The sequence below is a fragment of the Sminthopsis crassicaudata genome, chromosome 1, assembly GCF_048593235.1.
Source record: "Sminthopsis crassicaudata isolate SCR6 chromosome 1, ASM4859323v1, whole genome shotgun sequence".
Lineage (NCBI taxonomy): Eukaryota > Metazoa > Chordata > Mammalia > Dasyuromorphia > Dasyuridae > Sminthopsis > Sminthopsis crassicaudata.
In genome coordinates this window covers 180,471,540-180,491,734 of record NC_133617.1, presented here as the reverse complement: position 1 = coordinate 180,491,734, position 20,195 = coordinate 180,471,540, and positions in this window count along the sequence as shown.

Here is a 20,195-nt window from a genome sequence, read left to right as displayed (position 1 = left end):
TAGCTGAATAATAAAAATAAAACCATAAGTTTTCATTTCAGATTGTTTATTTAAGAAAAACTATGTAATAAATACTATATATTGCTTTTAAAGTCACCCTACTTTTTCTGTCGTTCTGTTTTTTTTGTTCTATGCTGTGCACTTTTACTTTTTTTCTCCTCCTCTCTCCACTCTGCTCTAAAGGTTACCATTAAATACAAACATATGTATACAATATATACAAATATACATACATATATGTAAAAAAGTTTTACATACTCTATTTAAAACAGTTCTTTCTCTGGAGATAGCATCTTCCTTCAGAGTTCCTTTGTAGTTGGTTTTAGTATTTATAATACTCAAGGTGAATTAATCATTCAAAGTGGTTCTTTGGACAGTGTTTCTGTTAACTATGTATAGTGTTCACTTGGTACTACTCATTTCACTTTTCATTATTTCAAGCAAATCTTTCCTTTTTCTAAAGTCAGCAGCTCATCATTTCTTTCTTCCCTTGTTATTTAGTATTTTATTTCCCCCAGTCACATGTTAAACAATTTTAAACAATTTTTGTAAAACTTTGAATTCCAGATTTTCTCTCTTCCTCTTTCCTCCCCTCCCCTCATTGAGAAGACACTTGTGAAATCATGAAAAACATTTCCATACAAATCATATTGTGAAATAAAATATACTCACCTCACCCCCCAAAAAAACCCTCAAGAAAAATAAAATTTAAAAAGAATAGTACAATCTGTATTCAGATACAATTAGTTCCTTCTCTGGAAATAGCATTTTTCATCCAAAGTCCTTCAAAGTTGTCTTGGATTATTGCACTGCTCAGAATAGCAAACTCATTCATGATGTATCATCTCAAAATATTGCTATTACTTTGTACTTAATACATTTCACTTTGTATGAACTCATGGAAGTCTTTCCAGATTTTTCTGAGAACTTTAGCAACCTGCTTATCATTTCTTCTTGCACAACAATACCCATCATAAATCACCCACTACGACTTAACCATTCCCCAATTGATGGACATTCCCTCAATTTCTAGTTCTTTGCCCTGAGAAAAGATCTGCTATAAATATTTTTTGTATGTATCCTTTTACTTTTAAAACAATCTCTTTTGTGATACAAACCCAGTGATGGAATAGCCAGGGCAAAGAGTATGTGTTGTTTTGTAACCCTTTGGGCATAGTTCCAGAGTCCTTTATATAACGGTTGAATCAGTTCATAATTCCAACAGTGCATTTCCCCCACATTTCCTCTAATGTTTGTCATTTTCCTTTTTGGGCCTAGTGTAATAGATATGAGGTAGTTCATCATTTCAATAGTATTCCATCACAATTTTATACCACAATTTGCTTAACCATTCCTTAATTGAAGAGCATCTATCATTTTTGTGAATCTGATAAGTATAAGATGATGTCTCTTACTATCTCATCTTGTAGGTTTTGTTGGTGATATATAAAAATAAAGATACCTTTAGTGAGTTTATTTTACATCCTCCTACTTTGCTAAAATTGTTAATTGTTTAACTTTTTAGGTTAAATCTTTAGAATTTTCCAAATATATCCTCATTTAACCTGCAAAAAAAGAGATAACTTACTACCTCATTTCCATTCTGATTCCTTCAGTTTTTTTCTTTTTTTGTATGTCTAGCATTTCTAAACAATATTGAATACTATGAGTGACAAAGTGTGGTTTCCCTTTTTATCTCTTAATTAAATCTATTTTACCTTTAACTTTGTCTGAGATTATCATTGCTATCCCTGCCCTTTTTTTTTTTTTTATATTAGCTGAAGCAGAATAAATTCTACTTGAATTCTCATTTTAACTCTGTGTATATCTCTCATTTTAAATTGTGTTTCTTGTAAACAACATATTGTCAGATTTTTATTTTTAGTTCATTCTGCATTTTATGGGCAAATTCATCCCACTCAGGTTCAAGGTTATAATTACTAGTTGTGTATTTCCCTCCATCCTATTTTTCCACATTATTTATCCTTTTCTACCTATTTACTCTATTCTTCCTCAGGTGTCCACTATCTTGTTCACCACTAATCTAACCACTACCTTGTCATTAGTCTAACCACTATCTTTGCCTTTCTGTTCCTTAATCTATCCATTCTTCTAAGAGTCCCTCCCAGGTCAACTCCTCTGAAGCAATCAGCAGTAGGCCCTGAGGGCAGCTCCATAGCTACTAGGCCTCAACCAATTTCATCTCATAAATTTTCATCTTTCAGCCTCAGGAACTTTCATGTCACAAACTTTAACCTCACAAAGAACAGCAGATAGTTTAATCCTAGAAGGCTGAAGAACCTCTTCTCCCCAAACCTAATGTGATCCTGATTTTAGCTGTGGTATTTATTTTTTCTTGTTTCTTGTAGTATTTTCTCCCTAACCTGGGAGCTTTGAAACTTCACCATGATATTCTTGTAATTTTTCATCCTGGGATCTCTTTCAAGTGGTAATCAGTGGATTTTTTCTATTTCTTCTCTACTTTCTCATTCTAAAACTTATGGGCACTTTCCCTTAATAATCTCTTATAATATTTTATTGATTTTTTTTTGAATAACTTTTGAGTAGTACAGTAATTCTGATACAGTCTCTCCTTAATCTATTCTCCAGAGCAGTTGTTTTTCTAATAAGATATTTTATATTTTATTTTTTCATTCTTTTGATTTTGTTTTATTTCTTAGTGTATTATACTATCATTAGCTCCCTCTTGCCCAATTCTAGTTTTCAAGTAGTTATTCTCTTTGAGGAAGAAGTTTTTGGATCTCTTTTTCTAAATGGTTGACTTTTCATAATTTCTTGAATTATTTTTTTTATCCTAATTTTTTTCAATCTCACTTGGTTTTTGAAGTTCATTTATTTATTTTGTTATTATAGCTTGTTATTTACAAAATATATGCATGAGTAATTTTTCAACATTGACCCTTGCAAAACCTTCTGTTCCAACTTTTCCCCTCTTTCCCCCACCCCTTCCCCTAGATGGCAGGTAGTCCAATACATGTTAAATATGTTGAAGTATATATTAAATACAATATATGTATACATATTTATACAGTTATTTTGCTGCACAAGAAAAATCAGATTTAGAAGGTAAAAATAACCTGCGAAGGAAAACAAAAATGCCAAGTAGACAATAATAGAAAGAATGGAAATGCTATGTTGTAGTCCATACTCATATCCCATAGTTCTTTCGCTGGTTATAGCTGGTTCTCTTCATTTACTGAACCACTGAAACTGATTTGGATCATCTCATTGTGGAAGAGAGCCACGTCCATCAGAATTGATCATCATATTGATGAGGTTTATATCCCCTCAATTCCTGGTGGTGATGAGGTTAGTGGCAATTGTTAAATTGTTAAAATTCCACTTTTTGTCCATCTCAGGTTTAAAGTGAAAGAATTAACTTATTCCCAAATTATTAATTGCAAAATAAAAATTTATTGTTAGATAGAAACCAGTTTGGGAAGAGACTGATTTCTATAGTGGCAGAGTCCCATTAGGGAAATGGAATCTTGCGCTGAGAGAATGCCTTCTCAGCAGGCAGAATCCTAGCAAATTGCTTGGTTCTCTGCAAAGAACCCAGAAACTGCCTTTTTAAAGGAGTCTTGGGGCTTCAGGAAGCCAAGGTTCCCAGGTTTAGATGCTTATCAGTTTTCAGCCCAGATCTCCTATTGGAATTAACAACACTTCAAAGGGGTGCTTTTTGACCAGGATTTCTAATTGAATCAAAGGCTCTGACATCCTGGAAAGATAGCTTATTTGGGGGATATGCCTTCCCCAGGAGAGGCTGAGACTCCAAAAGGAATCACAGATCAAAAGGAAATACAGTTTCTTAAAGGGAACACAGCTTCAGTAAGGGGAACAGTTTCCCTCCCCCTTCAATATAGTATTATTGTTGAAGGGTATAATGAACTTCTGGTTCTGCTCATTTCACTTAGCATCAGTGCATGTAAGTCTCTTCAGACATCTCTGAAATCATCCTGTTGGTCATTTCTTACAGAATAATAATATTCCATAACATTCATATAGCACAATTTATTCGGCCATTCTCCAATTGATGGACATCCATTCAATTTCCAGTTTCTAGCCATTATGAAAAGGGTTGCCATAAATATTTTTGCACATACGGGTCCCTTTCCTTTCTTTAAGGTCTCTTTGGGATATATCTTTGGGACATAAGCCCAGTAGATCAGAGGGTATGCACAGTTTGATAACTTTTTGAGCATAGTTCCAAAATTGTTCTCCCGAATGGTTGGATTCGTTCACAGTTCCACTGACAATGTATTAGTGTCCTAGTTTTCCCACATCCCCTCCAACATTCGTCATTATCTTTTCCTGTCATTTTAGCAAATCTGAGAGGTGTGTAGTAGTATCTCAGAGTTGTCTTAATTTGCCTTTCTCTGATTGGAAGTCCTTTTAAAGTTTTTCCAAGGACTCTTTTTGAACTTGTGACTATTTGATGTTTCTCTTTGAAGTAGGAGTGTATTTTTAAACTTGACTATCTTTCTCTGAATATGAATCCAGATTACTATAGTAGAGTTCCGTCTCCCTTGGGTACTCATTTTTATTTTGCTTTCTAGCATCTTGTTATTGTAATCAGATTCTAGGCCTGAGGTGTACCAGGCCTCAGGTCTTTCTTACAGTTGTTTTCTGTTTGGAGGCCTAATCTCAGACACTTCTCTCCACCCCTAAATTACAGCTAGTAATTATAACAACCTTCAACTCAATTCCAGAAATTGATGCTGCTAACCTAGTTGCTCCCAGGGCTTATTTGTCTATTGATTGGGTGGAGTTTGCCTGGAGGAGTTTGCACTTCAATTGGGTCAAAATTTATCCTCTCTCACTTTGTTTTAAGAGGACTACTGCTTTAGCTTAACTTTTACTTATTTCTACCTCTTGATGTTCATTTTGAGACGATATATATATACACACACACATATATATATGTATATATATACATATATATGTATATATATATATATACATATATATATATATATATACACACACACACACACATATATATATATATATATATATATATATATATCCCAGAACATTGCTATTACTTTGTATATAGCATATTTCACTATGTTTGAGTTCATGTAGGGCTTTCCAGTTTTTTAACCCTGCGAGCATCCTTCTCATTATTTCCAATACTATGGGATTTCAGAAAAGAAAATTAATGAAAGCTTATATACAAGTTCAAGAGGTAAAAGAAAACATGTAAAATGTTAAATAATAGCAAATATAAATTTAGTTTAAGACTACAATAGAAAAGATGACACAAGGCTATACATAATTACCAAATAGATTGTAAAGATTGTACTTGCCCTAGGAGTTTAAAGTAAGGTGAACAATAATTGAAAATACACTCTTATCAAAATGAATAAAACGCATAGTTTGGAAAATAAACTATAAGAAAAATTCATGAGAACAACAACCTCTCAAAGTAAACCAGCAAAAACAAACTTGCTAAATACTTATATTACTTTTTTTTTTTTTTTTTAAGAATTTACTTCTGCCATTATTTCTTAGGTTAATTTCTTGGGACTTCATATTTTCATCTTTATCACCTTTATCTTTCTTTTTTTTAAGCAGTCCTAGAAAAAGATTATCTAACTACATATACAACTGTATAATTGCTTTGAAATGTTCAGATGAAATGTGGAATAAAAATAATCACTATTTGAATTACTTTAGTCTTTCTCAGCCAAATGAGAAACCACTGGAATCTATCTATGAAAGCTCTTGGTGAAGAGATGGTTCAGGTAGGAATTGGTAGATGGGTAAAGCTGTTTTTTTAAAATTTTTTTTATTTTGTACTTTATTGTAGTTAGAATTGGGGATATCTATATTTACATCTATATACATATACATACATACACACATATCTATCTAGCTATCCATCTTATCTATCTATCTTATCTATCTATCTATTATATCTATCTATCTATCTATAATATGCCCACCATCATGCTTGTAAGGGATTTTACGTATAATTACAAGAGAAAACGGGACAAAGATTTTAGGCTGGTTGTAGTTCTGTAATGTTTTACTAAGGTCATTACTTTTGAAAAAGTTCTCATATTCTAATTGTACTTGGTTGCTTATTTTAATATAGCTTCAATATTTTGATTCCTTCATAAAACCATAACAAGTAATTATTTAATAAAAAAGATTATAATGTTATTTATAAAATGCTTCAAAATTTGCAAAGGTTATCTCACTTGAGAAATAATGGCTTATTTTTGAGTGTCTTTCTTTTTAAAAAATAATTCATTCTTTTACTATAATTATCTCTATTGATCTATTTGCTTGTGTGCTACGTTTTTAAGACTTTCTGTTTGAACTTTAGGATTTATATTTCCTGTCACTGGTTTCTCTATTTCTTACTCTTTGGCTACTTTCTTTAAGGCAGACAGCTAGCTGTCCTTAGCCTCCTCATGTTAGTGTATACAGCAAGGATTGGCCAGATCATTATCTAAAGTGGACTATAAGAGGAAAGTAATGGCCCCAGATGGGTTTCCAGTTTCCTTTCTTTTGGGCCCAAGGATCTTTCCTTTCTAGAATGTGTCAGAGCACATTTAATCCACTCAACTCTTCACTCTTCCCTCTTTTTTAAAATTAAGATTTATTTTTTTTCCCAATTGCATGTAAAAACAATTTTAGCATCCTTTAAAAATTTTTTGAGTTCCAAATTCTTGCCCTCTCTTCCTTTACCTCTTCCCTTACATTGAGAAGACAAGGAATTTGACATGGGATATACATGTGTAGTCATACAAAGCATACTTCCAAATAAGTCATGTTGTGAAAGAAAACACAAACAAAAAAAAAAATAAAAGAGAAATGAAGAAAGTAAAAAAAAAAAAAAAAAAAAAGAATCCTTTCTCTGCATTTCAGATTCTTCCAGTTCTTTCTCTGGAGATGAATAGAGTCTTTCATCAGAAGTCCTTCAGAATTGTCTTTTATCATGTATTGCTAAGAATAGCTAAATTATTCAGAGTAGATCATACAATATTACTATTATGGTGAACAATATTCTCTTGGTTCTGCTTATTTAGCTTCAGTTCACGTAAGTTTTTCAAGATTTTTTGTGAGTATTCTGCTTGTTATTTCTTATAGCAAAATAGTATTCCATCACAGTAATATACAACAGCTTATTCAGCTATTCCCCAATTGATGAACATGCTTTCAATTTCCAATTATTTGCTGCCACTAAAAAAGCTGCTATAAATATTTTTATACAAAGAGGCCCTTTTCCTTTTTGTTTTTTATCTCTGGAATTTAGACTAGTGATGTCAGTTCTTGGTCAAAGGATATACAATAGTTATGTGCTTCTTTATACATAGTTCCAAATTAATTGCTCTCTACAATGGTTAAATCAATATATAATTTCACTAACAGTATATTAGTATTTTAATTTTTCCACATATACTTCAACTTTTGTTATTTTCCTTTTCTGTCATATTAGCCAATCTGATAGGTATGTGATGGTAGCTCAGAGTTGTTTTAATTTTCGTTTCTCTAACCAATAGTGATTTAGAACACTTTCCCCCCCTATATGACTAGAGATAGCTTTGATTACTTTGAAAACTGTTCATATCCTTTGACAATTTATCAATTGAGGAATGGCTCTTATAATTATTATGAAAAAAATTCATAGCAAGTTTTTTTGATAAATATTTCATTTTAAAAATATATAGAAAACAGAGTCAGTTTATCAAAAGCAAGTTATTCCTCAATTGATAAATGTTTTCTGTATATCTGAAAAATGAGGTCTTTAAAATTTTTATTTATTTATTTTTTTAATTAAAGCTTTTTATTTACAAAACATATGCATAGGTAATTTTTCAACATTGATCCTTGCAAAGCCTTCTGTTCCAAATTATCCTCTCCTTCTCCCTACCCCCTCTCCTAAATGACAGGTAGTCCAATACATGTTAAATATGCTAAAATAGATGTTAAATCCAATATATGTATACGTATTTATACAGTTATTTTGCTGCACAAGAAAAATCAGATCAAGAAGGAAGAAAAAACTGTAAAAGAAAACAAAATGCAAGCAAATGACAACAGAAAGAATAGAATGCTGTGTTGTGTTCCACACTAAGCTCCCACAGTCCTCTCTGGTGTAGATGGTTTTCTTCAATACTGAACAATTGGAACTGGTTTGAATCATTTCATTGTTGAAGAGAGCCACGTCTACCAGCAGTGATCATCCTATAGTCTTGTTGTTGCAGTGCATAATGATGTCCTAGTTCTGCTCATTTCACTCAGCATCAGTTCATGTAAGTCTCTCTAGGCCTCTCTGAAACCATCCTTTTGATCGTTTCTTACAGAACAATAATATTCCATAACATTCATATACCATAACTTATTCAACCATTCTCCAATTGATGGGCATCCATTCATTTTCCAGTTTCTTGCCACTACAAAAAGGGTTGCCACAAACATTTTTGCACATGTGGGTCCCTTTCCCAAAATAAGGTTTTTTTCAGAGAAATTTGCTGAAAAATTTTTTTCACAATAATAACTATATATTTATATCCTTCCTATTTTCCCCCTGTTTATCCTACTCTTCTCTTTTCATCCTATGCATTCTTAAAAGTGTTTTGTTTCTGGCTTTTACCTTACCCAATCTGATCTTCCTTTTTGAACCAGTTCTAAGAGTAAAATTCACACCTTCCTGTCCATTGTAAAATGTCTTTTAGAGCCTCTTTTATATTAAATAATTTACCTCATTCTACCTTTTTCTATCCCCTTTTCCCAGAACATTGTTCTTTCTCATTCCTTAATTTAATTTTTTTTAGATAATTATCCAAACATATTCAACAAACCTTTGTGCTTTCTGTCTATGTATATTCCTAATTGTCCTGATAAGAGAAAAATTTTAGGAGTTACAGATATTATTTTCCCATTTAGGAATGTCTGGGAAGCCATATTGAATTTCATATTTATGTGGGTTGTGGTCCCTTTTAAGACTAGTCCTTTCAGATTGATTTATTCCTTTCTGATTCCCAACGCCTCCTAGCTGAAGAAGCTAGAACGTTTGATTCACAAATCCTGGTCAAAAGTACCCTTTTGAATTCCAATAGGAGATATCTAGGCTCTTCCAGCCCCCATCGGATCTGAGACAATTTGAGCTGTCCCAGCCCCCATTCTAATGAGCTGCTCAAGTTTCCCAACCTCCACCTACCAAATTCTAGCCCTCACTGAAACCCAGCCAGGAGCCAACCTGGGACCTCACCCTTTCTCCTTATAAAAAAGCCAAACTGGAGCCCTCTCTTTGCAGAGGTTCCAAACATGTCAGCCTTACACCTGGCATGCCAAAGGATCTCTGCCCACTGGAATACTGGTTCCAGTGCCTTCTTATCTCTACCTTCACCTTTTTCTAATTAGACTTTAACTTTACTTCCAAACTCCATAATAAACCTCTTTTATCAATCTAGGTTTTCGGATCTGTAAATTCTTTTACTGGGGACTCTTGTGCTGCTACTAGACCTCATCTAACTCTGTATCCTTGCATCGAATGCAAAGGGGTTGCAAGAGAGCTATATTTGACTCCCTGTACCCTGAACCTGCCACTAGACCTCAATTAAACCTAATTTCATTTAGGTACTCTAATTCTAAACCTCATCAATATTACTTATTTTTCCTATTTACTTTTTTATGCTTCTTATATTTGAAAGTCCTATTTTCTATTTAATTTTGGTCTTTTCATAAGAATACTTGGAAATCCTCTATTTCCTTCCCATCCTGATACTGAGACCTAGGATTGCTACCCAGATTCAAGTATGGGCAATTCAACAAAATCCTGACCCTTAGCAAAGGAACGCCTGTTATCTCCTTCTAACCAGTTGTCCAATTCCCTTACTGACTGGACTGATAGATCTGGAAATCATCACTGCCACCAGTGATTCAGTTGGCCTATGCTAGATTTTTTTCCCCCTTACCCTGATGCAACAGACCTTTCCTGTAGACCTTCTGGGATTGAAAGTTATCTTGGGCTGGAAAATTGTTTCACTTCATCCTTTTGTGGATTCTTTCACTTTAGAATTTGTTTTGAGGCATTATTTAGAGGTATTTAAAGGAATTTGGGGAAGGCTCAGATGAGTCCCTGCCTTTATTTGGTCTTCTTGTCTTCACTTGCCAAAAAAAAAAAAAAAAAGACCCTTCCATTTATCCATTTGTATGACTTCATTGAATTATATATCTACAGATGGGTGGTGATGGTGGTGATGATAGTGATGGTGGCATTTCAGGTTGGGACTAAATGAACTAGTCTCTGCTGCTGGACCCTGATTGCAAGGCTGCGGATAAACTTGTGTGCTTATTGGATAAGCAAGGTATGGAATAAGTGGGCTGTAGGAACCCTGAGTGGGAACTAAAATTCTGCTAAATCATGAAACTTTAACTTTGTTCAGGGATTCTATTTTTTAAAAAAATCTTTGATATTCATCATTAGTTACTTTTTAGTAGAATTCCTTTTTAAAGAGATTTTGGGGTGGTTGAGGTTTGGAGAAAGTAACTACTTTATTTTGCCAGTTACATAGTGAAATTTGATGTAAAGGTTATCTTCCAAAAGTTTCCCCCATATTTATGTCAAAATCATACAAAAATTCCTTGCAAGATATATAACATAAACAACTTTTTATGATCTTCAGATTAATAAGAATAAGCTAGATATAAAACAGAGAGAATTATGTCACTATCATGGAAGATGATGCCCACTATACATACTAAATAGAAGAGGGATTCTCTCTAGGTGGTGACATCTTCCAGATGTTCCTGTTTTTAAATTACATTTTGGTGATTGCATCAAATCCAAGAATACAGAACACGGAAGAGTGCCCTAAATTAGATCTGTAATAATTCAAATTATCCACAAAAGAAAAATCACATGGATGAAGTATAACTATTGTCTACACTAAAATATGCAGTTGTAGGAACAATATATAGAGCCAATCTATCATTATATGTCTTTTCAACAGGGTTCAGAGTTAATTCAGAATTGAACAAGAGAAGGAAAGTGGGATAGATTGCATTTGGGTAATTGAGAAATTCTTTTAGTGATGCCAAGGTTCTTCCTGAAACATAGACTCATATTTCTAATAATAATATTCTCCTAGTTCTGTATGGCTTCATGTCATGGACTATTTATAGTCTCCAAAGAAGTAATGTGAATTACTTAAATCCCTGAGATTTAATTGGATGAAGTGGAATCATGCTGAATAAAGAGGTGGATAGGTTTGCTTACTCTGTTCAAAGAGTTAACCTGGCTCTATTGATATGAATGCTGTTTGATGCTTTTAATTGTATGATTCAATATCCTATTAAGTGAACAGATAGATAGCTTGACTTCTTGTGTTCAGAAACAACCACTTTGATAAGTTTTTCACTTCTATGGCTTAAAGACAATTGCTACTCAAATTAAGCAACACTTTTCTGAGGCTCCTTTAAGGGTGATTGTAAATTGAAGAACATGCAAATGTTATATTGCTTGAGAATAGGAGAGGATTTGCCCAGCTGGAAAGCAATGAAGGCCTGCTGATATATAATTTGTGGAGAAGTGACAGTGTGGTGCAGATGTTCCTGAATGGATGAATGACATCAAAGTCTGAAGGTCAAGTTTGTTAATTGCATGAAGCATATGGGTTTTTCTCCTTCACATACTTTCCTTCCAGGTTTCCAAAAATGTGTGTCCGTTCTCCTGTACAAATACTGAGGACACAATTGGGAGAATATGCAGTTTGATATGCAGAATATATTTGTTATTTCTGCATTTACTTTGATATACGAATACCTGTTATGCTACTATTTCTTTTGTCTATCACTAAGTCAAGTTTAAGATTTTAAAAGTCATTATTGTGGTGCTTTGTGTAAATATAAATATATTAGTGCAGGCTTAAGAGTTAAAGTGGGTAGTTGGAGAGTATCTTCTCTGAAGTAAGCTAGTGAATAGGGGTGGGGGAGACAGAGAAAAAAAGACTGTGAGAGAAAGACAGAGATAGAGATACACACACACAGAAAAAAAGAGTCAGAACACACCTGGAGTTTACATGGCTATTTGAGAGGAAACAAAGAGGGGTACAAACATTACCTATATCCATTACCTTATTAAATGTGTTTCATTTGATTTAAATATGTCTTTGGCTGACTGGTAAAGTAAACACATTGGTAGAGACTTGTAAGTTAAGGTTTTGAAGAGATGCAGACCCACAGATTACCTTGAACTTAAAATAGTCTCATCTAGCAGAGCCTTAGTGAGTATTGGTGAGAAACATTAGTTTCTCTCTACATACTGAAATCAGGTTAGGAAAAATCTTAAAAGTTGTAAAACCATAGAGCTGATTAACCTTAACATGTCAGAATATATGCACTTTGTTAGCTTATAATAAAATCTAGATTTTTTTACCATAGCTTTTTATTTTGCAAAATACGTGCAAAGATAATTTTAAACATTCACCTTTGCAAAACTTTGTGTTCCAAATTTTTCTCTCTCTTCTTTCCTTCCCCTTTCCCTAAACAGAAAGTAATCCAATATAGCCTAAGCATGTACATTTTTTCATATTTCCACATATAGGGAAAAAATGAGAAAGAAAAAAAACAAGCAAGCAAACAACAGCAACAATAAGAAAATACTATGTTGTGATCTGCATTCAGTCCCAATAGACCTCTCTCTGAATGAAAATGGCTCTCTCCAACACAAGTCTATTAGAATTGGCCTAAATCACTTCATTATTGAAAAGTCAAGTCCATTACAGATGATCATAACATAATCTTGTTGCCGTGTACAATATTCTCTTGGTTCTACTCACTTCATTTAGTATCAGTTCATAAAAGTCTTTCTAGGTCTTTCTGAAATTATCTTGCTGATCATTTCCTATAGAACAATAATATTCCATTACATTCATTCATATACCATAACTTATTCAGCCATTCCCCAACTGATGGGCATCCACTCAGTTTCCAGTTCCTTACCACTACAAAAAGGGCTGCTACAAACATTTTTATACATGTGGGTCCCTTTCCCTTTTTTATGATCTCTTTGAAATACAGATCCAGTAGAGACACAGCTGGATTAAAAGGTATGCACAGTTTGATAGCCCTTTGAGCATAGTTGAGCATAGTTCCAAATTGTTCTCTAGAATGGTTGGATCAGTCCATAGCTCTACCAACAATGTACAATTGTCCCGATTTTCCATAACCCCTTCAACATTCATCATTATTTTTTCCTGTCATCTTAGCCAATCTGAGCGATGTGAAGTAGTACCTCAGAGTTGTCTTAATTTCTATAAAATCTAGATTAAAAAAAAAGATAATTAGATATTATTTGGCTTTTGGTTTTTCATCTTAAAACATCTATATACTTATGAAATATAGAAGAACCACCATTTTAGTATTAGTTTTGTCTTGTTTGGCAATATATTCAAGTCATCCAATTGAGTCATAAGATAGAATTATAAGTTCTTTTTTCTGTAATTTGAAGTCTTCCATGATCTGGCTCCAATTTGCCTTTTCAGACTTAATAGGATTAAAAAAAATAAGTTCCTTAGCCTGGAATTTGACATCTTTCACTTCTGATGCTAATCTACATTTTCAGCCTTACTGTACTATATTCTCTGTAGTACAGAGACAGTATTAGTTTACTATTATTGAACTGGTTTACCAGTTCTGCCTTGATCTGATCCCATACTCTCTTTTCCTACAGTTGTTAAGATCTGGAACATCCTCCTTCTACTTCTCTACCTATTGAAATCCCATAATTGCATAAAAATTGCAAATTGACAAGGGGGATTATAAAAAAAATCTCCAAAGAAGGAAATCTACCAATTCCCAAAGTAGGCCATTCCATTTGGGATAGTTTTAATTGTTAGAAAGGTTTTTTTTTTTTGTTTTTGTTTTTTTTTTTTTTTTTTTTTTTAACCAAGGTCAAGTCTAAATTTGTCTCTTGTAACCACTTATGGTCATTGCTCCTCATTTTATCTTCTGGAATAAGAACAAGTCTAATTCCCCTTTGCTTCTCTTCAAATAATTCAAGATAGTTATCTTGTCCCATCTTGTCCCCATACCCTGGGTTTTCCCTTCTCTAGGGTAAACATACCAAATTTGGATTGTATTGCATTATTTTGAGAACCTTCACCATCCTGATTATCTTTCTCTGCATTTTTACTTATCATTGCCCTTCCTAAAATGTGGCCCCAAGATCTAAACATAAGACTCCACATGTAGTATAACCCAGCATAAATACAGCAAGACAGTTATTTTCCTAGTCTTAAACATTATGCTTCTTTAAGTGTAGCCTAAGATTAAATTAGCTTCTTTGGCTGCCATAAAACATTCTTTACTCACATGTAGTTTACAATACACCAATATCCCCAGATCTTTTTCAGGCAAAGTATTTTTTAAAAATTTCTTTTATTTTCAATTCATGGAACAAAACAAACTTTTCATAACATAGTACAATAAACTGCAAATCTACCACTTATAGTTCCAATTTCTTTTTTTCCTTCCCTCCCCCCACATAATGGCTCTGATTAGAACAAATATACATATATACATACCTACACACATATGTAAATATATGTATATATATATATAAATGTAAAATTATTCTATACATACTCTATCAGTTCTTTCTCTGAATATAGATAGCATGTTTCTTCATATGTTCTTTATTTTTAATTTGTGTCTCTATAATAGTTAAAATAACTTAATTGGGCAAGAGGAATCGGGCAAATTATTGTCTAACCATTCCTTCCCCCTCTTTTATCTGTGAGAGTTTTTATATATATAATGAAGCTTTTTATATTCAAAACATATCTTAGATAATCTTCTAGATTCACCCTTGCAAAACTTTGCATTACACATATTTTTCCTCCCTTCCCCCAATCCTCTTCCCTAGATGGCAAGTAATGCAATATGTTAAATATGTGAACTTTTTCTATATATATATTTCCATAATTATCATGCTGAACAATAAAAATCAGATCAAAAATGAGAAAGAAAACAAAATGCAAATAAACAACAAAAGAATGAAAATACGAGATTGTGATCTATACTCAGTCCCCATAGTCTTCTCTCTGGGTATAGATGGCTCTCTTCATAACAAGATCATTGGAACTGGACTGAATCACCTTGCTGTTGAAAAGAGCCATGTCCATCAGAATTGATCATCGTATAATCATGCTGTTGCTGTGCACAATGTTCTCCTAGTTCTACTCACTTCACTTAGCATCAGTTCATATAAGTCTCTTCAGGCCTCTCTGAAATAATCTTGCTGATCATTTATTACAGAATAATATTCCATAACATTTATATACCATAATTTATTCAGCCATTCTCCAACTGATGGGACATTTATTCAGTTTCCAGTTTGTTGCCACTACAAAAAGGGCTGCTACAAACATATTTTGTATACATAAGCCCTTTCCCCTTTTTTATGATCTCTGGGTTTGTATCTTAAGTTCTTTATGGTGGCTTTCTTTTTCTTTTTTCTTTCCCTGCTCATTATTCCAAAGTAGTCTCTTTTGTTAGGGCCACACACTGCTTTTCTGGAGGGAATATCTATGCTAATCTTTTGGTCTTTTTGATCCTCCTGTTACATTCTTGGGGTATTGAATATTGTGCTATTCCAGAATCTTGGATAGCTCAGGCTAAGATCTTTTTGTTCTCAAAATGGTGTGATCTCATTGCAGTTTTAGTCTGAACTCAGCAAATTCTTGTATCAGTTTTGGGTTGAAGCTTGTCCCTGGTTGGAAGTTCTAGTAGAGTGCTTTTGGACTCTGCCACTATCAGCCAGCAGAAAACTCTGCAAGTTCAAAGTAAAAGTGACGCCCTGTATATTCAACTGCAGGTTTAAGATTGGGTTGGAAGCTAGACATGAATTCTCATTCTGCTCTTACCACAGCTGTTTGCTTTTGAACCTGCTCCTCATTAGGTATACAGCCTTGGGCCCAAGACTCTAGTTCTCTGACATTCCAAGGTTCAAGAATGTAACAGAGATTATAAAGGACTCTATGGGAAAGAAAGATTCATCAAAATTTCAAAGCATGACTTCAACCAGCAATTCCACATTTAATTTTCTTCTAAGGAGAGCTAATGAGCTGGCTGATTGCTTTATGTGTATTTATGTATGGGCAATGGTGAGTGCTTTGCATATAATATGTTTTCTTTCTATATACTATTTGCACTTGCCACATTGAAAGTTTATACAAGAATTGGGGACTCTTACCCACATTTGAGAAAAACTCAACATGAACTGTATAAGTATATTTGGAAATTTTACTAGAACAACTACAGGTTGGGGGTGTGTGGATAACATAAAAAAAAATGAATTTTGTGGGTTAGCTCAAAAGATTTAGCTTCATCTATGAGAATAGAGTCTTTCAGGGCCCTGGATCACAGATCAAGTTATTTCTCAATATAGTCTACTCTTTCAGGAGAATGTAATTTTATTGATAGCAGAAACTATTATTCTTATATTTATTTGTTTCTTTACATGGAGAAGAGAGAAGACAAGGGTTTAAATTCCACTTACCTCAGGGCAGCTAGTTGGTATAATGGATAAACCACCAGCCCTGAAGTCAGGAGGACCTGAGTTCAAATATGACCTTAATCACTTAATACTTTTAGCTATATGATCCTGGGCAAGTCACTTAACCCCAATTGCCTCAGCAAAATAAGCAAATAAATGAATAAATCCCGCCTACCTAGTAAGTCAATTACAATTCCTAGGTTTTAGGGGTGGATTATTAATTGATGACCTCTGAAGTCTTTTCCAACTCTAAATCTTTGATCTTAATCAAAATGAATTCTTTCTGATTGATTTTTAAATTTCTTTCTAATGCAATTATTTTTTATTTTTATTTTTATTAATTTTTATAATTATAACATTTTCTTTGACAGTACATATGCATAGGTAATTTTTTTTTTTTTTACAACATTATCCCTTGTACTCCCTTCTGTTCCAAGTTTTTCCCCTCCTTCCCTCCACCTCCTCCCCTAGATGGCAGGCATTCCCATACATATTAAATATTTTATAGTATATCCTAGAACCGAATTTTGTTGTTGTTGTTGTTGTTGCAAAGGAAGGATTGTATTTCTGGATGTAGCTGATTCTGTCCATCATTGATCAATTGGAACTGGATCTAATGCAATTTTAGAATCTATTTCCCCAAACTTCTTATCTCTTTACTTTTCTTTCCAAAAGGTCTGTAATATACATCCATGAATCATGAATCTTGTTTAGCATACACTTCAATCTTTTGTCAACCCTCCAACAATGCTCTGAGGGGATAATATACCTAAAATGCTAGAACAGATTTTTATTTCCAGTTTATCCCTGCACAATGATCAGGTGCCATTTTGTTTGTAATTATTTTAGTTTGGAGGCATTTATGTTATTTCTTTCATTTGGCTATTTCACTCCATTTTTAAAATAAGTTTTTAGTATAAATTGCTTTTTTTTACATCACATAATTCCTACAGTAACCCGAGTCCTCCCCTTCTAGAGAGCCATCACATAACAAATAATATTTTTTAAAAGGAGGAAAAAACCATCATGACCAATTAATACTTTTAAAAAGTCTAAAAATATGTCTAATATGCTATACTAGACTTATAGACCAATATACTATACTTGTGGAAAGGAGTGGAGTAGGATGCCTTATTATATTTTTCTTTTGATTCATATTTCATTCACTTTTCAATTAGAGTTCAAAGTATTTCATGAGATAAAACTGTAATTAAAATCTGAGAAAACTAAAATTGGGTAAAAATATCTTGTGAACCAAAGGAATCAAATTAATTATGTTTTTTAACACAATAAATATGTGTTAGGGGTGGCAGGCCTTTTCTTTCACATTTTTCTTCATATCCCCATCTCCCCTCTCCTTTTTCAAGTCTATAGTTTCTGGGATCTTTTAGAAAATTCAAAACCTAATTTTGTTTCAAGAACTGAATATTGACATTGGAGCTCTGTAGTATAAAAAGCCTGCTAGTAATCATCCATATCCTCCTGTCTAGTCTCACTCTCCTCAACATATTTTAGCCTTTAGTAGGACTTCATTTTCCATAGATGTTTCTCTCATCCCCTGAATCAAGCACAATTTCTGCTATTAAGTGATTCTTATGAGTTCCAAATCCTTTCTCTGCTTTTCTCTTTGGTAACATCTACTCATATCACCAGTACAGTGTCTTTAGGATAGTCTATTTAGTGCTACTCTTAATTATTGAAAAATATATTCAAGAAAGGAAAACTTGAAAAGAGCTTCAGAAATTGAATGAAAAATTAACTGGTGCAGCTTCTTAGTCCGTATCCATATAAAATGTATAATTATCATTGATTTGCCAGATATCAGGAGACTTTTTCCTCTCTTCTCTTTCTTAGCTCTTGTTTTATCTAACTCTCCAATTTCTTCATCTATAAAATGGGGAAATTATATTAACTTTTAGAGTTATTGTGAAGATAAAATGAGAAATAAACTATTAAAAAGTTTGTAAACCTTGAAGTCTTATATAAAGGCTATTATTATTATCATCATAATTATTTTTAGCTTGTACATATGCAAACATATGCATAAGGGGGTAGATATGAGTAGGAGAGAATTCTGCAGATACCTAAGCAAATAAATGTTACTTATGTCACATAACTGCACTTTACTAATCTATATTTGTTTTTAACTTTTTAATTTGATTTTTGAAGCTCTTTTCAAATTTCTTTCCATGATTGCATTTTTTTTTTAACATAAGTGTGGAGCTTTTTCATGTATATTCTTTGAAACCTCTGAGATTAAGGTCATTGGTTTAGCAAACTGTAATCTCTAGTCCAAGAAGGGATTTGTTGGTGGGATAGGTTTGGCTTTGTTTTAAAAAATTCTTTAAAAGAATTCATATCCCTGATACTGTAGATAAATTTCTGAGTGACTTGACCAAGATCACACAGCTAGTTATTCTGGTAGATTTCTTTCCACTGTACCACTTTGCTTCTTTATTTATTTGATTAGAGGAATCCAGCTTGAAAAACATTTTGTAGGAAGAATTATCTTTACAATTTAAGAAAACCTATACTTTTATGGTTAACTCAGTTGGCAAGAAGACAGTGCTAGTCAAGTCAAAGTCATGGGTTTTCTCATGTGTGAGTAGATTAAGCTTTGCTCTTATCTTGTCCACAAATTATATCCCTAAATTCAGCCACCTGTTTCTGTACTTGTGCAGTCACAAGGAGAATCAAGTTAGAGTTGTTGGATATATGATGATGCTAATTATCATCACTAGAAGAAGTGAAAGTGCATGACTTGTTAATGGTAGGTTGGCACTATTATATTTGCACAGGTAGGAAACACAATTTAAGAGCTGGAGGAATTTAGAAATGTTCTAGTCTAATCCTTCATTTTGTGGGTGAAAAAGTTGAGCCTCAACCAGGAGGTTGTCCAGGTTCATGTAGCTACTTAGAATCAGAGACAGGATTAGAACATACATCTTTTGGCTCATAGGACAATGTTCTTTCCATGACCTCATAATATCTTCAAAAAATACTGTAAGATTTCATTTATTAATCTACTTTTACTTCAAGGTTTAAAGGTTTGATTTTTTCTTTCTCACTACATGATGAACCTTCTAGGAATCAATTCTGAATTCATCATAAAATCTTTGTCTTTTTGAGAGAGAATTGTTCCTATAGAATATAATGCATATTCTTTTTAGCACAAGAGTATAGTTGGCTTGCCATTTGACAGAAGCAGCCTGGTGAATGCAGGCCATATTGCTGATGTGATTATTCTAAATTTTACGCTTGATGGAATAATGTTCTTTATGTATATGCACTTTAGATTGTTAAAGGGAACATCATCACTTCCTGAACTCCACATCCACAAATTATCTTTCCTTAAAAAAAAAAGATAATTGGCCACTAGATATGTCTGTATAGTGAAAGCAAATTGAAGAACTGTGAATTTGGCTAATGTATTTGGGCTCATTTTGGCCCCAGAGCCCATTCCCCCCTCTCTCCCTCAGTATATAGTTTTTGGCATGGGAAGGCAGGTTATCAAAGTAATAGCTATAGTTCTTCACTTGTTTGTCTAGATATGACACAATTTTGGGATTTTAAATATTGTTTCATTTTTGTTTTTGTATCTCCCAGTGCCTAGCACACAATAGGAATTTTAAAAGGGCTTCTTTATTTGCACATTTGG